The sequence below is a fragment of the Lolium rigidum genome, chromosome 5, assembly GCF_022539505.1.
Source record: "Lolium rigidum isolate FL_2022 chromosome 5, APGP_CSIRO_Lrig_0.1, whole genome shotgun sequence".
Classification (NCBI taxonomy): domain Eukaryota; kingdom Viridiplantae; phylum Streptophyta; class Magnoliopsida; order Poales; family Poaceae; genus Lolium; species Lolium rigidum.
Genome location: NC_061512.1, coordinates 124,976,229 through 124,991,264, shown reverse-complemented (window position 1 = coordinate 124,991,264; position 15,036 = coordinate 124,976,229). Strand labels below are relative to the sequence as shown.

General features: G+C 51.5%; 1 pseudogene; it reads left to right on the top strand.

The window, feature by feature from the left end:
- The first annotated feature begins 287 nt into the window (after positions 1 to 287).
- On the top strand, positions 288 to 14,591 carry LOC124656365 (annotated as a pseudogene).
- The last annotated feature ends 445 nt before the right edge of the window (positions 14,592 to 15,036 follow it).

The window sequence follows — 15,036 nt, the reverse complement described above, 5'->3', positions numbered from 1 at the left end:
TCATTGGGACGTGCTCAGTGAGAACGTTTTGGGTACTACTCCAGAACCTGCCGGAAAACTTTTCTCCGACTCTTCCTTGTGTGCTCGAACCGTTAACTTATATCCGATTATCTTATGCAGTACCTCTTGGGTATCCGGAAAAGCGTCGGAATTTGTTCCCTCGGGACGATCTCCTTCAACTTGCCGGCGATGATTGCAAAGACCTCATTTCCGCCTCCCGGAAGATATGCTACAACTTGTCCATCAAAAAGAGTCGTACTTGCAAAGTGCGCAAGCTTATTCAAAAAATGGACGTTCTTCCGGAGCTAGTGAAGGATCTTCAAGCATCATCTGCCCGGGGCGCAGCTGCGATGTCTTTGACCATGTGCTTAGCACACAACCCGGAGCTTGATCTTGAACAGGTGACTGCCGCAGTTCCCTCGGACGCGGATGTCAATGCGCTTTTAGACGCGGTAAGCGGCTACGACACCCGCATCGCGCGCAGGATCCGGCATGACGAATTCTGCGACAAGTTCGTGCTTCCCGCGGACGAACCCCTGGAAGCGGAACTTCAAGCGAAGCTCGACGCGGAAGCACGTCCCGCGGAATCCGGCTCACGCTTACTCCGGACCAGCTCCAAGTAAGCTCCCCAAGAGGAACCCAAGGACGGCGCTGCGGCCTCGTCGGAGGAAAGTGACGAGGACGTGTCGTCTCCGGCGAAGGATGCCGAAGAAAAGGACCCAAAGGGCAAGGCTTCTCCTGCTAAGGGGGAGTGAAAACTTTCTTCCTGCGGAAAAAACGATGCATCATTTTGGCCCCATCGAGGGTTTGTAATAAAACTTTAAATTCTTAAGTAGTTAGGGACGAAACAATTATGCATGGGCGGAAACAACTTATCCTGCTATCCTTTAATATTATGCTGCATGTTTCGTTTTATGTCGGAAAGCAAGTGCTGATTTCGTTATTTTCCGACTTGCCCGCTTGACCTTCCACGAGCCGGAAAACCTTAGCCGGAGATGCTCGCCAGCGGCGACGAAGCCCAATGGCAATCCGTCCAAAACCGCGGAAACAAGCCCCCAGGCATAGGTGCCGGAAGTCGCTACTAGGAATCCACGAGTTCGCAACAGATAACAACTTAATCAGAAAACTTAAGCTTACGTCCTAAAGGACGGTTTTAGAAATCACAACTTTTATACACGCCTAGGCGGAAAACATCCAGCTCTGCGGTTTTAGTCGGAAAAACATACACGATCTAAAATGAACAAGTAAAGGAGGTAAAAGACTCAAAGAGTGAACCATAAGCTTTATTTCATTGATCATGTATAACTATTACAGAGTTTGTAACTCGGAAAAATATGCTAAGTGTAGAAAGGACGTAGCTGTGCAATGTTCCAAGGGCGATCTGTTTCGTCGTAGATATCATCCGGATCCTCACGCTTGCGTTTCCGACGCCAATTAGCAGGTCTATCCCTCAGCTCTCGGAAATCAACAAGGTAGTACGATCCGTTGTGAAGCACTTTGCTAACGACGAAGGGTCCTTCCCATGGAGATTGCAACTTGTGATCTTTCACCTGGCGAAGGCGGAGAACCAGGTCTCCGGCCATGAACGAGCGATTCCGGACTCGACGACCGTGATAACGTCGGAGTTTCGCCGGTAGATGGCGGAGCGCCGGTCAGCTAAATTCCGAGCTTCTTCGATCAGGTCCACGGATAGCCGTCCGGCCTCGTCGACTCGTTTCTTCATTATAGGCGGAAACTCGCGGTGAATCGTGGATGATGTCGGAGGGAATCACAGCTTCGGATCCGTATACCAGGAAGAAAGGGGTAAACCCTGTTGACCTGTTAGGGGTAGTTCGCAAACTCCACAAGACAGCGTCTAGTTCGTCGGCCCAAGCTCCAGCTGCTCGTCGCAGCGGTTCTTCAAGGCGTGGCTTGATTCCTGATAATATTAGACCGTTAGCTCTTTCGACTTGACCATTGGATTGTGGGTGAGCCACGGATGCAAGGTCCAATCGAATCCCCATTGTCTCACAATAATCCTTCAATTCTCCCTGAGCGAAGTTTGTGCCATTATCCGTGATTATGCCGTGTGGGATGCCGAATCTCATTACGAGGCTGATGACAAATTTTAGTGCCGTAGCACCGTCGGCTTTTCTCACCGGCTTGGCCTCGATCCACTTGCTGAACTTGTCAACAGCCGACCAGGAGGTATTCACAACCACCGGGAGATGATCGTTTTAACTTACCAACCATATCGAGCCCCCGCACCGCAAATGGCCAGGTGATAGGTATGGTCTTCAGCTCTTGGGCTGGAGCGTTTGGTTGAGTAGCGTAGTACCGACAACCTCGGCAGGTCTTGACTATCTTGTCGGCATCTTCTTTAGCTGTGAGCCAGTAAAAACCTAGCCGAAACGCTTTCGCAACGAGTGACCTGGGAGCGGCATGGTGCCCGCAGTCCCCTGCGTGGATCTCTCTGAGGATTTCAATGCCATCTTGATTGGAGACGCATTTGACAAATACCCCTGTTGCGCTTCGTTTGTAGAGCTGTCCATCGACAATTGTGTAGGATCGTGCTCGTCCGATGATCCGGCGCGCGAGGACCTCGTCCTCCGGCAACTTCGATCGATGAGGTAGTCCAGGAAAGGCCGTGTCCAAGCCGGAATGGTAGCCAATACCTCTTTAGCCGGAGACACCGCCACTTCGGGTTTTCCGGTTAGCGCCCTTCACCGAGGGTATCCGGAGATGCTCTAGGTAAATTCCGAGCGGAATTGGCTTTCCGCCGGATCCGAGCTTGGATAGCATGTCCGCCGCTGTATTGTCGTCTCTTCGACGTACTTGACTTCGTATCCGAGGAAGCTCTTGGCGATCTCGTCAACTTCGTCTCCGTAAGCCGCCATGACGGAATTTCCGGCGTTCCGGGTTCCGGCTACTTGTCGGGCCACCGGGTCGGAATCTCCGCAACAAATGATGTGCTTGATCCCTATTTCCTTAGCGATGCGCAGTCCGTGTAGTAGAGCCTCGTATTCCGCCATGTTATTTGTAGCTTCAAAGTGGATCTGCAGGACGTATTGCAGTTCTTCTCCGGTAGGGGACTTCAGGGTGACTCCGGCTCCTGAGCCTTGATGCTGCTTGGATCCGTCGAAGTGCATGACCCATGTTTCGGTTCCGGCTCCGGACTTGCATCCGGAGCTTCGTCCAATCCGCAACGAAATCTGCCAAGACTTGGGATTTGACCGCAGTCCTTGGCTTGTAAGCGATGTCGAAGGCGGATAATTCGATGCCCCATTTAGCTGTTCGTCCTGTTGCGTCAGCGTTGTTGAGAATTGTTGACAGCGGAGCTTTGCTCACAACTGTTACTGGGTGCTCTTGGAAGTAGTGTCTCAGCTTCCGGCTGCCAAGGAAGACTCCATAAGCTAGCTTCTGAAAGTGAGGGTATCTTTGCTTTGACTCCGTCAGCACCTCGATTATGTAGTAGACAGGTCTTTGGACGTCATATTCATGACCTTCTTCCTTTCGCTCCACCACGATGACGAGGCTGATGACTTTGTTGGTAGCTGCCAGATAAAGGAGCATTGGCTCGACTCGCTGGGGCTGCCGGGATAGGTGGGGAGGTAAGTATTTCCTTCAACCCTCGAAGAGCTGCGTCAGCTGCGTTGTCCCGCATAAATTTGTCTCGTTTTCTTCAGCAACTTGTACAGAGGTAGCGCCTTCTCGCCAAGACGGCTAACAAACCTACCGATTGCTGCAGACACAACCAGTTAGTCGTTGCACATCTTTGAGACAAGTTGGCCGTTTGATACACGTGATTGCCTTGATCTTTTCCGGGTTAACCTCAATGCCTCCGTGAGAGACTATGAAGCCAAGGAGTTTTCCGACTGGCACGCCAAAGACGCACTTCGGCGGATTCAACATCATCTTGTACCGGCGGAGATTCTCAAAGGTTTCGTGAGGTCGCTGATCAAGTCGGATCCTTTCCGGGTCATGACCGCGATGTCGTCGACGTAGGCGTGCACGTTCCGGCCAATCTGGTCCTTCAGGCATCGCTGCATCGTACGTTGGTAGGTGGCACCTGCGTTTTTCAAACCAAAAGGCATAGTAACATAGCAGTAAGTGCCAAACGGGGTAATGAATGAAGTCGCCTTTTGGTCGGATTCCTTCATCCGGATCTGATGGTACCCGGAATACGCATCAAGAAAACACAGAAGTTCCGCCCCCGCCGTCGAATCAATGACTTGGTCAATGCGCGGCAGGGGGAACGGATCCTTCGGGCAATGTTTGTTCAAGCCGGAGTAATCGATGCACATTCTTAGTATTTCAGTGTTCTTTTTGGGTACAAGGACGGGATTCGCGACCCAATCGGTGTGGATAACTTCTATTACAAAACCTGCTTCTAGTAACTTTGCTAGTTCCATTCCTATGGCGCGGCGCTTCTTATCTCCAAAGCGTCGCATAGCTTGCTTCACCGGTTTAGCCCCCGGATTTATGTTGAGGTAGTGCTCGGCGAGTTCCCTAGGTACTCCGGACATGTTAGAAGGTTGCCATGCGAAGATATCCATGTTAGCGCGGAGGAACTCGACGAGCGCGCTTTCCTATTTGGGGTCCATGTTGGCTCCGATCGAGACTTGCTTGCTGGGGTCATCTTCCTTGAAGCTGACTTTCTTGGTCTCTATCGCGGCCCTGAAGGAGTTTTTCTGTTCGGAGATCTGCTTCTTGGTGGTTTGCATCTCAGTCGGATCCACCGCGGCCCCGTAGCCTTTCAGCTCTTCTCCGGATATGACGGACTCGCGAAGGCGGCTTCGCCCAACTCGCACTCGTGAGCCTTTTTGTAGTCTCCGGTTATGGTGATCATACCATTGGGACCCGGCATCTTGAGCTTGTTGTAGATATAGCACGCTCTTGCGTGGAACTTGTGGTAGGTGGGCCTGCCGAAGATGACGTGGTAGGAGCTCTTGAAGGGCACAACTTCAAACGTGATCTTTTCTTCGCGGAAATTGTGAACATCGCCGAAAGCCACGGGAAGTGTGATGCTGCCAAGGGAGTTCGCCTTCTTACCCGGAACCACGCCGTGAAACTCAGTGGTGCTGTGTTTGAGCTGTTCCTTGGTGAGGTTCATCCGCTCCGCAGTCTCCGTGTACATGATGTTCAAGCTGGCTCCGCCATCCATGAGGCACTTGGAGAAGTCATACCTGTCTATGCGGGGACTCACAACCAAGGCGTAGTATTCTTTTGGCACAATGGCGGGATGATCCTCCCCGTCAAATGTGCACGGAACTTCCGACCACCCGACATATCGCGGCACGGCCGGAACTCGTGGCGTTCGGGATCCGGGTAGCTGATTTTGTAGCGCGGATTGTTGGGGTTCCGAGGAAGGTGTGGTAAGCCCCCACGCTCTTTTTCTCGAAGGGGTTGGATTTACCTCCGGATCCGGCTTTGGGATCCGGCGAGTTATCATCCTCGTCCATCGCCTCGGAACTGTCCTCCTCCTTGTCCTTGTTCTTGCCCTTGCCTCCTTTGCCGCGTGGGCGGTGTTTCCGGGCTCGCTTGTATCCTGCCTCCGGGTCATTCTTTAGGTCGTTGACCCACTTGCAGTTGCGGTTGGTGTGAGTGGACTTCCCCGTAGCCGGATCCAAGTGGGCCAGGCAGGGCATGTCTCTGTACTCCTCGTAGGTTTGCGGGGCGCGGGATCCGCCAGCGGTGACCTCAGTGCCGTGCTGCTGACCCCTGCCGGCTCCGCCTCCACGGCCGCGTCCTCTTCCGCCTCCTGAGCCTCCGCGTTGGAATGCCATGGCGACCAAGTCGGATCCGCCACTCTTCTGGTCATCAGGGTTTTTGCGTTTGTGGCCGCTGTTGTTACCGTTATCACGGTTCTTCTTTTGTTGGTGCAGGGGGATTGCCGTAGCTGCGATATCACCGCCTGCGTCGTCATCGGCGGCAGTGTGATCACTGGCAATGGAGATCATCTCATCCAAAGTCAGTTTGTTGGCGTTAGCCAAACATGTAAGCTTATGCCTTAGCAGTCCTCCTCTCTGCAACCCCCCAATGAAGGCGTACATTGCAGTGGTGTGGTCGACGTTCTCGCACTCGTTCCTGCATGCCAACCATCGTGTGAGGAAGTTTCTTGAGGTTTCTCCCTTCTTCTGGATACAAGCTTGTAAGTCGCTTGCCGTGGCAGGTCTTTTGTAGGTGCCTCCGAAGTGTTTCTCAAAAGCGGTCTTCAGGTCAAACCAGCAAAAGATGGAGTTTTTCTCGAGGTCACTGAGCCAGATCCGGGCTGGTCCTACAAGGTACAACTGGAGCATGCGGCAGGCAATATTAGGGGTTCCTCCGGCGAAGGTTACTGCATTGTAGTAATCCTCAATCCAGGTATCCGGCCTTTTGGTGCCATCATAATGCTTCAGGTTTCCGGGTAGCTTGAGGGAGCTCCTTGGCTTTGGTTCCTCTCGAATCATCCTGCCAAAGCACTTCGGTCCGATGTAGTCGGTTCTGTATTCGTTGAGGCGTTCCCGCGCGTCGCGCGAGCCGTGACGGGGGGACTGCGAGCGAGAGCGAGATCTCCGGCCACCGCCTCCGCCTCCACCTCCGCCGCCACCGCTAGGTGGTGGTGAGGGAGACCTGCGAGGGGGCCGATCCGACCTTCTGCTTCCGCCTGCGGATTCTCCCCGGCCCTCCCGGTGCTGGCTCCGGCTCCTGTGGCTGCCTTCGCCATGACGTTGGCTGCCCTGGTCGTTCCGGCTCCGTCGGGGCTCCGGGTCGCGCTCCTCATTCCGGCTCCTCCTAGGCTCGGGCTCACGATCATTGTTCTGATTCCGGCGAGGCTCCGGCGTGCGCTCCTCGTTCCGGCTTCCGGAAGGCATCACGATGTCGCGGATAATAATTCCACCATGCCCTTGAGGCCTGGTGTTTCCGGCTGGACTACGGCGGCGAGGGGGACGCGGGTAACCATTAGGCGGAGGAGAGGCGTTGCGGTACTTGTCTCGTCCAGAGTACATTGCGTCCTTTCCCTTTCTCGGATCTGACGGTGGCGTCTTTGATGGTACGGGGATCGGATTTGGGTGTTCCCTGGCTTTCCTTCTGCGTTCCGAGGATCCGGTTCGCGACTCGTCATCTCGATGGCGATTGTTGTGGGCGTTCTTCTGCGCAGTGGAGACGCAATGCTCCGGGTTGGATTCCAACTTGCGCGAAGTATCTGCCTTGCTCTGTTGTTTAACCGCTGAAGCGACGAGCGTGCGCAAGTAGTTGATGTCAACCTCCTCGTCACTTTTCTTCAGAATTTCTGCAGCTCTTGCCAAATTGTCCTTTGGGGTAGCGAGCGGCCGCTGTTCGGCAGGGGTTGCGAAGTTGATGCTGCGGGGAGGGATTGCTTCTCTGACGATTCTATCAGCCTCCGCCTGTGCGTAGGTCATTTTCACCTCCCACTCCGCTCTCATACTCTTGACTTGCTCGAGCGTTGCGGTGACTTCGCGATCCTGTCTTTCAAAGCGATCCATGATCAGTGCAGCTTCTTCCCTCTCATCCAATATAGCAGCTGCGGTATTGGCAAACTTTTTGGCTGTGGCCAGCATCTCCTTTCTGGTGGCCTCTAAAGCCTCCGGATCTGCGGCATCGCCGGGAGTTATTGGCTTGTTGAGGACGTCTGACTTTGCGACCAAATCCATGCGTGCTTGTGCAACTATCTCTTCGAGCGACAGGAGGCTCTCCGAGGAAGGATCCCTACGGGGCCGTTCCCGCGACATCGGAGATCCATGGTGAGATGGCTGGGGGTCGGATTGAGTGTCCGCCGCTTCGATCCGTCTTCTCCGAGCGCCGCTACGGTTGCAAGTACTCGCTTTAGCGGGACGGAGTCGACTTCGAGCTGTTCACCGTATCCGAGTTCCGTCACCTTGCGATCAAACTCTGCAGGTGTCCATGGACTCGGGTGTCTCCGGAGATTGGGCTTAGATTTCCCAAGATCGACTCTTCAACCGGAGTCTCGCTTTCTCCGACAGCCTCCTGCTGATCCGGAGCAGCGTTGTTTCCGGGGCCTCGACCTGCTCGGGACCGGCTCCGGCTCCATGAGGGGCGGTTCCGGCGGTATGGGCCAAGAAGTGTACGAAGTGACACCTTTGCTTCTCTAACACACGGGAGACCCGAGCGGATCCGCATTGGTCTTCCACCGTTACTTCCTGCTCGGGGGCGGATTGGGTGGGTTTTGATTTTTCCGGATCTAAGGCGGAATCTTCGCTAGGAAGTTCCGGCGCCTCGGATCGGATCTTCGCGACTCGCGTCCTGCTCGGCCGGCGGTCGCGTCAGCGCTACTTACCAGTGGGTTTCCGTCGGAATCGACGGTTTCCCCGATGAAGATGTGTATGCCGCCAACTGGGACGATGGAGAGCTTGACGGGGTCGGTTTTAGCCGGAATCCAACACTCATCCGGAGTGACGATCGGCAGATTTCCGGCGTAAAGGACACGCCCCACAGCGATGGTGTCGTCGTAGCTTCCCATGGCGGAACCCTCCCGGTTCCGGCCTCCAAACGCCGCAGGCCCCACGGTGGGCGCCAACTGTCGTTGCCTAATCGACGGTACCCCGGAGGAGGGATCCTCACGAGGGGAGAAGAAGTAGGGGCCATAGGGCGGAGTGCACACGGGACGGTGGTACGCGAGTTACCCAGGCTTCGGAACACCCGCACGATGACGGGGCCTACCGCTGCTTGTCCGGAATTATCCGGGCGCTTTCGCGTTGTTACAATGAGTTGTGGTTGTGCCTCTAGGGCTCCCGGGATCCGGCTTATAAAGGCGCACGGATCTAGGGTTTACATGGAGAGTCCTAGCCGGATTACAGATAGCCTAACTACGGTACAATATCTTGCCGTGCACGTCACGGATCCGCCTCCCATACACGTCGTCCTGGATCCGGGTTCCTCATGGGCCTCCATGGATCCGGGTTACTCCTATGTCGGTACGGATCCGGCCTGCCGATCCTGGGCTGGACTTCTTCCTTCATGATCAACAGCAACTGGGCCGCCCGATGGGCCACATGCCTCATCACCGTCTGTGGGCCACCCGGGCTTGCCGGATCTAGGCACTGTCGATGGTACACCTATGAAGTATACCCACAACACACACGCACGTGGGGTTGGACCGACCCATCTAGATGCTTTTCCTATTATCTCTACTACAACGGTCTCTGGTTTTTCCTTTTTTGCTGGTTTTTTTTGTACTATTCCTTTTGAGTGGTTTCTCATGGGTTTTTTTTTCTGTGTATGTTTCATTTTTATTCCTTTTATGTTTATTAATTGAAAAGTTTGAACATTTTAAAATTCCTATTATACGGGTGTGCTAACATTCTAACTGCAAAACTCTTTTTGAAATGTAACTTAAAGTTCAGAATTCTGTATGGTCCTTTGATGACTTATAGTGTATCTCCTGTACCAGTTAAGAAAGGTGGCTCATGCGGGATCTATAAACCGGATACTCTCAATGAATCAAAAACCACATATATGTGCTACGTGGGGAGACACTGGTCATGTTCAGGTAATTTGTTTTTTATTTGTCCATTTTTTTATCAAAAGCTAGAAGATGTATTTCTTGTACATCAAACCCCTTCCCTTTTAACATAGATATCTTTTTACTGTACATCAAGCTAAATTTTATTATGCTCCTCATGAAAAAACTTGGCATGTACATCAACATGGATGGGGTCCTATTTGTCCAGCAATAAAACATATATTCTATGCACTATATTCCTCCTGAGAATTGTCCAGGAACAGAGTGCATCACACTGGCCGCTTCTCTGTCCTATACTAGCATAATATTCGTGCGTTGCTACGGACTGAAATTTAAATAATAATGTAGGGTATTTATTAAACTGACGCCTTAGACCAAACCAACCATTCGGCCATGCCTAATCTCAATTGGTGGCAGCCTGAATCTGCCATAGAATCATCATTTTCCAGTATGAACTATTCAAGTACCATGCAAATGCACGCAGGTACAATACTGAGAGTAGAAACACTTTCGTGTCACTGGTGGTAGCATCTTCCATTAAACTGAGGTACTCCCTCCGATCCATATTAATTGACTTCAATATGGATGTATCTAGAACTAAAATGTGTCTAGATACATCTATATTAGAGTCAATTAATATGAACCGGAGGGAGTATCATGATATGGTACTGAAATTCTTCGTATTGAATAGTAAGCTCTTATTTGGATTAGACAATTGCATCCTCAGTTCATCAGATATTCAGATCACAACGATTACTTCAAGTTGGGGCGACCTCTCCAAGACCCGCGTAGGGAATATCACGAAGCTCCATAGGCAACTCACGAGAATATGTACTACTGAACTTGTAATGAGAAAACTGATGAAAAAGAAATAGAACATGCTAGTTAATCATGCTTCACTTCATATATTAGATTCACACGTCCATTAACTTAAGATGCTTAACTGAACACGGCCATTACTTGAGTTCAAATGAACATTACTTCAGCTTAGACGAGAAAATAAGCCCCGTATAACTATCCATGTGTAGCATCTAATAGAAGCATTCACCAATCAAAAAATCAATAGTAGTACATGCACACAGCTATCCATATGGGGATTCAGTAGAAGCCCTCCATGGTTGGGTCGCCAGTGCACGCAGGCGCAAACGCCCAGATGAATTACTTGTCTGGATGAAATTTCTTCTTATCTCCATCTCCCCTACACGCGAGGCAGCAGCGCTGGCGCTGCTCTCCACCCCAGCACATCGCTGCTCACCCTCCTGCCACAGCAATCCGCCGCGTCGCTCCTCCCACGACCCCGCGCACCGCCTCTGCTGCAGCGCCTCCAGCAGCAGCTGTAGGCAGTGGACGTGAATGCGCGCTCTGGCTGTAGGCAGCGGTTGCAGGGGGCGGGACAGAAGGGCAGCGGCGTCACCGGCGCCAGCGCATCTATGGTAGATTTCTATGGGACCTCGCGTTGACGAGAGCTCGGGGTTGGGCATCGATTGGAAATCACTGAGACGCGACAGTGGTTCACGGCATGTCGTTTCTCTCCAAAAGAAGCATACGCTGGCATTTGGTCCCGGGCTCCCGGCACGCGCGGCCGTGACCCTCTTCTCTTCCCGGCTGCTCCTAGCGCCTCAGCCTGAGGCAGAACCGGCCTGGCGTCCCTCAGCTCGAGGCGGCGATGGCCCCGGAGGATATGATGTTCGCGAGGTGGATTAAGGGGCCTCGCTCGCGGTGATGGAGACCAGCAAGAGCGAATCTCGCTCGGTGGAGGAGGGCAGCAAAAGCGAGAAGGCTGGGGCGGCGGCGCTCCGGTGGTCTCCAGAGATTGGATTGGGATGAATACTTCGGTGGGACAAGGAGACGTTTGCAGCGTGGGTTGATTTCTCAATTGGGGCTAGAGTGAAAAACGGCCAGCGACGCACGAGGTACGGTCCTATTGAGATTTAATACTGTAGTAAAGATACTTAACTCTGTTCTCTCTTCTACATATGAAGGTGTGGGATTTCAGCTCGTTCATTGCTTAAGTAGACTCTAGAACAGCTGCACACAAAGATGATGACATAATCCATAACCATGTGCTTCTAAAAATATTTAGTGGCCATAAAGATGAAGGATATGCACTTGATTGGAACCAAAGTTTTACATGAAGACTTGTGTCTGGTGTGTACTAAATCTTATCTCCGTTAGTTCGATTAAAGACTTCTTCCGTCTGTACAATTCGTTTGGTGGTGCAAGGAAACTGATGTAGTTCGGTATATTGCTTGTCCATGCAGGAGACTGTAACAAATGCATTCATCTTTGGGAACCCTCTTCAGACAGTTGGGATGTGGACACCAACCAATTTGTTGGACACTCTGCAAGTGTTGAAGATCTTCAGACATGCCATACAATGATTGATTACATATTTCAGATATATCAGATATTATAATTATGTTTTGTATTTGCCCCATGTTCGGTGGATGGAACTAATGTTGTATGGGATATATATATACGTGAAGGGAGGAAGCCTTGTTACCCTCTTGTCAGGGGTTCACAATTCTGACGTCAATGTGATCTCATGGAATCCGTATGTACTCTGTATATTATCTTTATGAACACTATAATGTCTTGTATGTCATTATGGATTTTTTGAATTTCATTTCAGGCTTGTGGGCTGTTTAATAGCTTCAGGTTGTGATGATGGCAGTCTCAGTTCTTTATATTAGAGCAATCGAGTTACTTGCATTTTCATACAACACAAGTGTTTTATGTTGTCAGTTTTTGCACGACGCGCTTAAATAGTACTCCCTTCGGTCTGTTTTAATTGGCCAGAATATGGGATCTTTCAATGGAAAAGGATGCGGAAGAGGAGGCTGAATTGAAATCAAAGATGAAAGAGCAAGCACATGGGCATATTGCCCGAAGATTTGCCCCCACAGATACTCTTTGTTCATCAGGTACTATTGTCATATTCCTTCTTGCAACGCACTATCGTTCTTGCATTCTTAACAAGAGGTTTTATTAAAAAAAACAGTTTTAATGATGCCAGTAAGATGGTGATTCTTTCTGGTCATGTTTTATAGCTGAATTTTTTTATTAGAGCCATTTTTTCTTATTAAGAAAATTCACACTGTTCATTATTTCTACACGCAGGGCCAGAAAGATTTGAAAAAATTGCACTGGCATCCCCAGATACCTACCGCGCGTGTCGCCCCTGCGTGGCAATCGGGAGAAACCCTACCGCACCGCCGCAACCCTCCCTCTCCCTCCCCTCCCTCGCCGCCGCCAGGGGGTGTGACCAGGCAAAGCCTAGTCAGCGTCGGCGACGGCGGGGACTCCTCATCCTCTCGCACGCAGGGGCGGGCGCGGGACTTCCTCCTCAGGCCATGGTGCGGCCCTCTCGTCGAGGGCCTCGGTCGCGGCGCGTGGGCTCGGCTCGGCGACGGCTCGACGAACGGCGAGGTGGTGGTGAGCCCTGCCGGGGGCGGAGGGATGGGTGGGGGCGGGCTGCAGGGGGAACTCTAGGTTCCTTCTCCTCGCCTCTCGGCGGTCGGCAGTGGAGGGATGGAGTCGGGGGTGCTCCCCGGCAATGCCCACCATGAGGGGCTTAGGGTTGACGGAATCCTGCAGGCTAGCACAAGATATCGGTAACCAAAATAATAGGGAGAGAGATTTATCCAGGTTTGGGGCCCTCGATGAGGTAAAACCCTTACTTTCTGCTTGTCTGATCTTGATTATCGAAAGTATATCGGGTTACAATGGGGTAGCCGATCAGCTACGGTGGACTCACCGAGAGGCAAGGGTTCTAAGCTCTAGATTTGATCTTGCGGTGGTTCTATGCGTGTAAGTTGTGTTCCGGCAGATCCCCTCCTGGCTTTTATATAGCAGGCCAGGTCTCGAGAGATCTGTCCGGATTCGACTAAGGTACAAAGAGTCAAAGTATAAATATTTCTTGTATAGTATCTTCTTGCCTTGTTCGTCAAGAATCTTCCTTCGGATGAATCTCCTTTTCCAACGTCGACGCGTAGGCCCACTTCTGATGTTGGGTAATCTTCATGGGCCCCTGGTTGGGCCGGTGGAGGTAGCCTAATGTCGGTTACCCGAAGGGTAATACCCACATGAGCTGGTGTTTCGGCTGCGGCGATGCCCAGGCGTGTGCGGTGTCTCCGGACTACGCGATCTGCATTTGGTGTCTCCGGCGGAAACCTTGGCCAGCATGGGATGGTCGCCGGCGTGGGGGGCCGACCTGAATAAAGTCGACGGTCCTAGGGTCTCTCTTGGGCGAAGATGAAGACCTACATGAGGCCTGCCCTTCTCGATCTGGCAGGAGTGTTGTGTTCCGGAAGGCGCCACCGGCGAATGTAACAGTGCTTCTATTGCCTAAAGTTTGCTGGATGAGTGGTATTCGGTCGTGCACACCCATGCTTTTATTCCGACCGTTTGGTTCTAGAGGGAGCTGCGCGAAGCGTTGACATCAAGTGACATTTGGTCCATGGTGAAGTCAGAAGAAGAGAATATCATGAAGGCCGGATTGAAGGACTAGCTAAGGGAGGTTTAAGTATGCGCTGTTGATGGACTTTCTTGGTGTTCCGGGCTTCGCAGCAGTGATATGAAAGTGGGGGCGGTAGCACATGTGAAGTTCGGTGTCTTACCTTTCAGGATGAAAACCCAAGGTCTGGTCTTAATTGGTTGTGCCTAGCAATGTCCTTGTTCAATGCATTGTTTTGAGAGCAGGGAATATCTTCAGGGTGAAAACCTAAGATCTTTGATCGGACGATGACGGCGCTGGTGCACTATTCCCTTCTTGGAAGCATCGCTTTTGGAGAGTCTGAATTTCAGGTGATGTCTTGGTGGTAGATGTATTGTTGTTACTAAGGCTAGTATATTGTAGTGAGATTTTTATTTCTTAGTTTTTTTTTTTGTAATGCGTTGTTGCAGAGGCTGAGTGTAATTGGTATCTTTTGATATTAATATATTTCTTTTATTGATTTGTAGAGGCTGAGTGTAATTGGTATCTTTTGATATTAATATATTTTCTTTATCGAAAAATACACCTGAGATGATCATATCGACAGCAGCTGATGGCTTCAATTTGTTGATGCCTAGCAACATTGAAACAACCATTCCATCTGCTGGGGAACCAATACCTATGTCCATGTGAGCAGCCGTTCAGCTAACTTCAGGTGAATAAATTCGTGAACTAAATCTGCAACTATGATAAAAGTAAGACGACAGTGAAGATTCTCGGTTTTCAGGTAGTGGTGTATATAGTCCTTTTTTTTTATTTTCACCGGAGGGGAGAGGACCTGAATTTTGCATTTCCCAAGTGGCTAAAAGCCAGGATTTGAATGTTTACAGCAGGAGAACAGAGAGAAAAAGAGAGGAAAGACAGATGGGTAGGGGGAGAGAGCAGCCACTACTCAAGCCACTAACAAGGCGCCAAGGTGAGAGCCCCAGGCGACCGCTTCATCATGCAGCGTGGCCGGAGCACGGAGCCCCCAAAGAGCAGCGTCCTCGCGGCACATGGAGAGGAGGCGTGGAAGGCTAGCGCGCTCACCGCGGAAGGCAACCCCATTTCGGTGCTTCCAAATATTCCAGCAGAGGAG